The sequence below is a fragment of the Panthera onca genome, chromosome B1 (genome assembly GCF_046562875.1).
Source record: "Panthera onca isolate mPanOnc1 chromosome B1, mPanOnc1 haplotype 2, whole genome shotgun sequence".
Classification (NCBI taxonomy): Eukaryota; Metazoa; Chordata; class Mammalia; order Carnivora; family Felidae; genus Panthera; species Panthera onca.
Genome location: NC_138342.1, coordinates 156,438,835 through 156,447,347, shown reverse-complemented (window position 1 = coordinate 156,447,347; position 8,513 = coordinate 156,438,835).

Genomic DNA, 8,513 nt, shown 5'->3' with positions numbered 1-8,513 from the left:
TAAACAAAAACCAAATGGCCCCTACTCCCAAGATGTTTATGGTCTTATGGGAGAGACAGATACTAAATATAATGTATACATGTGCCAAACGTGATAAAGTATGCAGCGCCCACATAAATTAAACGTAGGGTAGGTGTTAGCGCAGGCAGGAAAGACCTCTCGGAGCAAGAGGTATTTAAGCAGAAACAGGAAGAATGACAAGAACTGAGGAAAGACCAGACAGGAGAGCATACGTGAGAACGTGGTGGCAAGACAGAGCCCGGATGACTGGGGAACGAATCCAGTGTGGTTGGAGCTCAGCAAGAGAAGAAGAGAGGTACAAGATGAGATTGAAGGGACACTGGGGCACATCATGTAGGTCCAAGCAGCAACAGTAAGGGGTTTTAAGTTATGATAACAGGGTTTAAAGAGAAGTGACATTATTTGAGTTGAGTTTTTAAAGGAGATGGGATGGTGGACAAGAATGGAAGCAAGAGGCCAACTGGAAGGCTACCAAAACGGATCAGGTGAGGTAAACCTGGACTGAGATGGGGCTAGCAGCAGCAAAGAAAAATTGATGAATTCAACGTACATTTTTGGAGATAAAATCAACAGAATTGCCAACAGATTGCGTGTGGGGAGGGAGGGAATAGGAAGGGTGACAGGTTTCTGGCTAAACGACTTGGTGAATGGAAGGGTCATTCAATCAGAATGAGAATATAGAAAGAAAAGTTTTCGAGGGGAAGATTCTAATTTCGGTTTAGAAATATTAAATTTACTCATGAGACATACCAATGGAAATGCTAGATAGGAATCTGAATGCATGATTTTGTTTGTTTGTTTATGTCTTTTTTAAAGTTTATTTTTTGGAGAGAGAGAGTGATCAGGGGCAGAGAGACAAAGAGACACAGAATCTCAAGCAGACTCCAGGCTCTGAGCTATCAGCACAGAGCCCAACACAGAGCCCGACATGGGGCTCGAACTCACAAACTGAGATCATGACCTGAGTTGAAGTCGGAAGCTTAACTGACTGAGCCACTGAGGAGCTCCTGTTTGTTTGTTTTTTAAAGTTTATTTATTTATTTTGAGAGAGGGAGAGAGAGAGAGAGAGAGAGAGAGAGAGAGAGAGAGAGAGAGAGAGAAGCCCAAGCAGGCCCCACTCGGGACTTGATCTCACAACTGTGAGATCATGACCTGAGCCGAAATCAATCGGACACTTAACTGACTGAGCCCCCCAGGTGTCCCCTGAATGCACAATTCCGAAGCTCAGTGGCGAGAGTGGGCTACATGTCCACAGTGGGGATTGAACTTACAGGTGGGACTGAAGGCTGCAGGAAGCATGGGCTCACCTCAGGAGAGAAGGCTGGCAATGAGGAAGGGGTCTGTGACAAGCCCTGAGGCACTACAGCCTTTCAAGAACAGGAGGAGGCAGAGGATCCAGGAAAGGAGGAGTGACAGAAGGGGAAGGAGAACCAGGAGAGGTGAGCTCTGCACAAGCTGGAGAAGAGAAGGCTTTAAAGAGAGAAAGATCAAGAGTCAAATGTTCCTTAGCCATCAAACAAGAGATGTATGAAAGCGGCCGCTGGCTTTGGCGACGAGGGGACCATCGGTGGCCCGAGAGCAGTTTTGCTAGAGTCGGGGTGGGTGGGTAGTGAAGGTGGAGTTGAGGGTGTCGAAAAGTCAATGAGGAGAAAGAAGCCATTCCTACAAAACTGAAAAGAAACAAAAGTAAGTGAATCGAGTACATGTATATCAGGTTGGTCCCAGAGCCATAAAGACAGGAAAAACATTTTTCAGGTGGCTTGACACACATTTGATTGTGATTATTCACTGGCATATCCTAAACACAAAAAAGAACAGCAAAGAAATCTTAAATCATGTTCAATAACCTTATGTTTAGTGATAACACTTTTTAAATATCTTTATGTGTATATTTAGGATAAAGCAAATAATTGTTAATGTTTTCAGAAAATAAGATTTTCAGTGAAAGAGAAATATGTCTTATACTTCGAAAGCATAAACCTAATACCTTATTTTGAATTGGGAATATCAATATGAATTCGTGATTTATTTTCTTTTTCTGAGAAGAAATATTTCAGACGTGCTGAAATATTTCCTAGATGTGTCTGCTGAGGCTGGAAACCTAAAGTCAATGTTTATTTCTTTATTTTGAGAAAGAGAGAGAGAGAGTAAGCAGGGGAGGGAAAGAGAGACAGGGAGAGAGAATCCCAAGCAAGCTCTGCACTGTTGGCACAGAGCCTGACGTGGGGCTGGAACTCACTAACGGTGAGATCATAACCTGAGTTGAAATAAGTGTCAGACACTTAGCTGACTGAGCCACCCAGGCATCCCCTGGAAACCTAAAATCAATAAAAACTCAGGAGGAATGGTATCCCACTGTTTGGATTATAGCCTTTATTTATTTTAAAGCTTATTTATTTTGAGGGAGAAGGAGAGTGTGCAAGTGGGAGAGGGGCAGAGAGAGAGGGGGAGAGAGAGAATCCCAAGCAGGTTCCGTGCTGTCAGAGCAGAGCCTGATGCAGGGCTCGATCTCACAAACCGGGAGATATGACCTGAGCTGAAATCAAGAGTCAGACACTCAACTGACTAAGCCACGCAGGAGACCCTGGATTATAGCCTTTAAATAACATTTCCTTTTAGAAGGAACCCAGGCTTCCGAATGGTTAATTCAATCTTACTATTCTAGAAAGCAAGGAAGAAATCCAAGATTTCTGGTCATGTCAAAAAGACACAGGAGACAACATGAAAAGACTCCCATTGGCCTCAAAAGTGTGTGTGTGTGTGTATGTGTGTGAGTGGGGGTGGGGTGGGGGAGTATACAGGAAATCTGTACATTTCCCTCCGTTTTGGTGTGAATCTAAAACTGCTCGAAAAATTACTGTATTTTTAAAGATATTTTCAAGACTCCCTTTGGCAAGAGATAGGATAATGTGAGTATGAAAAGAATAATGACAATGGAATAAAACTCATCACATATATAAAATTCCTTGAGATCATATGAAACTAACAACAGCAAAATATCAGGTATTCACTGAAGGCTGGTAGGACGCTGGACTCATCCTTAAACTTGGTAAGTAAAGGAGAAGAACCAAGCATTTGCCATGCTTTTCCTGTACAAACTGTATTGAAATATCAAGGGAAAGGTTGATGGGGAACTTTATACCAGATAGATCTCTCATCAATGTAAAGGGGAAGTCACGTGCCTCCAGTGATACAATCAGAAGTACACAACCCTGCCCCTGAGGCTGACCCTGCATTTAATTGTGCCTCTAGATCTAACAATCACTCTATAGGAAATGGGGGAGATAAAGGGGAAAAGTCAATGACACCAAGAAGCAGCAATCTGCTAAATCCAGAGTTTCAGTCCTTTTACAAGACAAATAGCCTTGTTTCTTCAATGGCATTTTTTTAAAAATTTATTTATTTTGAGAGAGAGAGAAAGCACTCTCTCAGAGAGAAGGGCAGAGAGGAGAGACAGAATCCCAAGCAGGCTGGACACCATCATCAGCACAGAGCCCGATCTGGGGCTCGAACTCCTGTACTGCGAGATCATGACCTGAGCTAGGACCAAGAGTCTGACACTAACCCAACGGTGCCACCCAGGCGCCCCTTTGATGGCACTTTTTAAAAAATAGGGAAGCTATTATACAGATTTCAAAACTCAAGAGAGATAACCAGGAGGAAAATTTCCATGATAAAAAAAATTCTAGGGGCGCCTGGGTAGCTCAGTCAGTTGGTCATCTGACTCTTGGTTTCAGCTCAGGTTTGTGGGTTCAAGCCCCACATCAGGCTCTGCGCTGACGATGTGGGGCCTGCTTGGGATTCTCTCTCCCTCTCTCTCTGCCCCTCCCCTGCTCTGGCTCTAAATCTCTCCCTCTCTCTTTCTCTCTCTTAGAATAAATAAACAGTCGAAAAAAATTTTTCTAAGCGAATGACAGAGATGGGGAGTGGGTTTGCTATTTTGTTTTCTGTTTTGAGACGTTTTGCTGAGCAGACAAATAGGGTGATGGCCGCAGAGGGGCTTGGCATCAGGAAGAACATTTGAACGGTGGAATGGAGGGAGCCCTTTGGGGCACTAAGGGGAATGATTAGAACACAGGAAGGGAATGCCGTTGGAATGAAGTCCTCAAGGAAACACAAGTGAGCAGGATCCCAGCCCCCATAGAAGGAGCAGCCCCTGGGTAAGGTGTTCTTAGAGCCTACCCTACCTTAATAAGAAACGCGTGTAGAAATATTAAGCTGACGGCACAGATCTGAAAAAGGAGCTAAGCCAACCTAGCGTTTAGGAGGGAGAAAGGCATATTGGAGATGCAGTGGATTTATAGCACAGCGAAAGCGGGCTCATGTAGTCAAATTTTCAACACAGGTATGGCTTTTGTTATTCTGGTGGATATTCGGTGTTTACGGGATTCTTTCATTTTATAGCTCTCTTGACACTGTTTCAAAGAATTCTGGCTCGTTAAAAGCCATTTGGTGCTTACCCTACAAATCTTATGCATGTGTGAACCTTCCGAATAATTCGTATACTCTTTTCGCCCAAACCAGCCTTCATTAGGTTAAAAATTTTGTAGCCTCATACGCAAAACGATATAGTGGCCGCCTCGCTCTCCACAGGCATTCAAGGGCTGTAAATTGTCCTCTCCTTTTCCCATTTGGCCGGCAATCAGAAAAGTGGCTCTGCCACGAGCAGTAATGACCTTCAGTGTGTTCCAAACCCTATTATTAACCACGCTGAGACCGCGGGAACCCTGAGAGGCGTAGCTGCAATGCTGTCACGCTCTGAACACATCAGCTTTTACTCTTCGTAGCATGCAGGGGAGCGGACCCTTGTCTGTTCGACTTTCTCATTTTTGTTTCTCCTTAGGAAGAAGTCTTCTCCTCAAATCGTTAATTATATGGCCTTGGAGAAACTGAGAGGCACTGCTAAATGTTCAGCCACCAAATCTCTGTAATTTATTGCATTCTTCCATGTCTCCTTAAAGGAAATATTTAACAATTTAATCCCTTTACATATAACCACATCCATACGCAATTTTCCGGAAGTCACCAATATGCTTTGTGAAGCAGTGTGGCCAGTCTTTCCATGTTTTTGGTTTGCTGTTGCTCTAGCAGCTTCCTCTCTTCATCCTTTGCCCTACCAGAACGTCCAAGGCCATCTGTGCCGAGAACCTGGGATGTATCCTTCTGTGTTTTCTCCTCACCCGGGTATTCTTCGACCCTGACACATATTCATGTATCTTACTTACAGAAGCATGCATTTTTTTTTTTTAGGTTATACTGTTTTATTTTTTTCTTTTTTCTTTTTTTTAATATATGAAATCTATTGTCAAATTGGTTTCCATACAACACCCAGTGCTCATCCCAAAAGATGCCCTCTTCAATACCCATCACCTACCCTCCCCTTCCTCCCACCCCCCATCAACCCTCAGTTTGTTCTCAGTTTTTAACAGTCTCTTATGCTTTGGCTCTCTCCCACTCTAACCTCTTTTTTTTTTTTCCTTCCCCTCCTCCATGGGTTTCTGTTAAGTTTCTCAGGATCCACATAAAAATGAAAACATATGGTATCTGTCTTTCTCTGTATGGCTTATTTCACTTAGCATCACACTCTCCTGTTCCATCCACATTGCTACAAAGGGCCATATTTCATTCTTTTTCATTGCCACGTAGTACTCCATTGTGTATATAAACCACAATTTCTTTAACCATTCATCAGTTGATGGACATTTAGGTTCTTTTCATAATTTGGCTATTGTTGAGAGTGCTGCTATAAACATTGGGGTACAGGTGCCCCTATGCATCAGTACTCCTATATCCCTTGGGTAAATTCCTAGCAGTGCTACTGCTGGGTCATAGGGTAGATCTATTTTTAATTTTTTGAGGAACCTCCACACTGTTTTCCAGAGTGGCTGCACCAATTTGCATTCCCACCAACAGTGCAAGAGGGTTCCCGTTTCTTCACATCCTCTCCAGCATCTATAGTCTCCTGATTTGTTCATTTTGGCCACTCTGACTGGTGTGAGGTGATATCTGAGTGTGGTTTGATTTGTATTTCCCTGATGAGGAGCGACGTTGAGCATCTTTTCATGTGCCTATTGGCCATCTGGATGTCTTCTTTAGAGAAGTGTCTATTCGTGTTTTCTGCCCATTTCTTCACTGGATTATTTGTTTTTCGGGTGTGGAGTTTGGTGAGCTCTTTATAGATTTTGGATACTAACCCTTTGTCTGATATGTCATTTGCAAATATCTTTTCCCATTCCGTTGGTTGCCTTTTAGTTTTGTTGATTGTTTCCTTTGCTGTGCAGAAGCTTTTTATCTTCATGAGGTCCCAATAGTTCATTTTTGCTTTTAATTCCCTTGCCTTTGGGGATGTGTCAAGTAAGAAATTGCTGCGGCTGAGGTCAGAGAGGTCTTTTCCTGCAGAAGCATGCATTTTTAAAAGCATTGTTTTATAAAACGGTGGTCATAGCGTCTGTCTTGCATCCTGTGATCACCACTGCACAACACCTTATAGAGAACCCTCCCAGTATTCTGGTTGAGCTCTACTTCATTCTTTTAGTAAATGGTGGAAGAATTCCCCAATGCGGAGGTGCCACTGATGAGCCTTCACTTCGTGTTCAGCTTTTTGCCCTGTGAAGTCACACAATGAACCTACTTGTTTACCCTTGTGGTCTTGAACCCATATCCTTACATATGGATGTCTGTACCTGACAGGGTCTCAGGAGTCCAGCTACCAGTGAATTCATTCATTCTTTTTTTTTAAATTTCTTTTAATGTTTATTTATTTTTGAGAGAGACAGAGAGAGAGAAATCATAAGCAAAGGAGGGGCAGAGAGAGAGGGGGACACAGAATCTGAAGCAGGCTCCAGGCTCCAAGCTGTCAGCACAGAGCCCGACGTGGGGCTCGAACCCACAAAACATGAGATCATGACCTAAGCCAAAGTCAGATGCTTAATTGAGCCACCCAGGTTCCCCTACTCATTCATTCTTTTAAGAGGTGTTGCCAGATTTCTTTCCAAAAAACTGGAAGAGGAAGGAAGAGTCAAGGAGAGGACAGCAAGTGTGGACAAGATGCTTACCCTGTGAATTTAAATTGTGTGGATTGTTGGGACCTCATCAAAACAAAAAGCTTCTGCACAGTGAAGGAAACAATCAGCAAAACTAAAAGGCAACTGATGGAATGGGAGAAGATATTTGCAAACGACATATCAGATAAAGGGCTAGTATCCAAAATCTATAAAGAACTTATCAAACTCAACACCCAAAAAACCAAATAATCCAGTGAGGAAATGGGCAAAAGACATGAATAGACACTTCTCCAAAGAAGACATCCAGATGGCCAACTGACACATGAAAAAAAATGCTCAACATCACTGATCATCAGGGAAATACAAACAAGACCACAATAAGATATCACGTCACACCTGTCAGAATGGCTAACATTAACAAGCAACAACTGATGTTGGTGAGGATGCAGAGAAAGAGGATCTCTTTTGCATTGCTGGTGGGAATGCAAACTGGTGCAGCCACTCTGGAAAACAGTATGGAGGTTCCTCAAAAAACTAAAAATAGAACTACCCTACGACCCAGCAATTACACTACTAGGCATTTACCCACGGGATACAGGTGTGCTGTTTCAAAGGGACTCATGCACCCCCATGTTTATAGCAGCACTATCAACAATAGCTAAAGTATGGAAAGAGCCCAAATGTCCATCGATGGATGAATGGATAAAGAAGATATAGTATACACACAGTAGAGTATTACTCGGCAATCAAAAAGAAAGAAACCTTGCCATTGGCAACTACATGGATGGAACTAGAGGGTATTATGCTAAGTGAAATTAGTCAGAGACAGACAAATATCATATGACTTCACTCATATGAGGACTTTAAGACACAGAACAGATGAACACAAGGGAAGGGAAGCAAAAATAATATAAAAACAGAGAGGGGGACAAAACATTGGAGACTTAAATATGGAGAACAAACAGAGGGTTACTGGAGGGGTTGTGGGAGGGGGGGATGGGCTAAATGGGGAAGGGGCATTAAGGAATCTACCCCTGAAATCATTGTTGCACTATCTGCTAACTAACTTGGATATAAAATAAAATAAAATAAAATAAAATAAAATAAAATAAATTGTGTGGATTGAATGAGGGCACAGGTACAGGGTAATGACCAACCCAGTTTATATTATTATTACTTCTTCTAAAGACTGGAGGCACCCCAGGTGACCGTCTGGGCCTCTGTGGAGGGACTCTATTCACAAGGTGTGCAAAGTGGTCCTCCATGATTGTGCATCTGGGGGTTTAGAAAGGAAGGTCAGAGCCATGAAGAGTACAGGCTTGGGGGTCAAACCGACCTCACCTCAAGTCCCCACTTTACCCCTTTCCACTGTGGGATCTTGGGCAAGTTACCCGACTTCTCAGCTTTAGTTCCCTCATCTGCAGAATGGAGATAATGGTGTCAGCCTCAGAGGGTGGCTGTGAGGAGGAAACATCTAGAAGGCCCTGA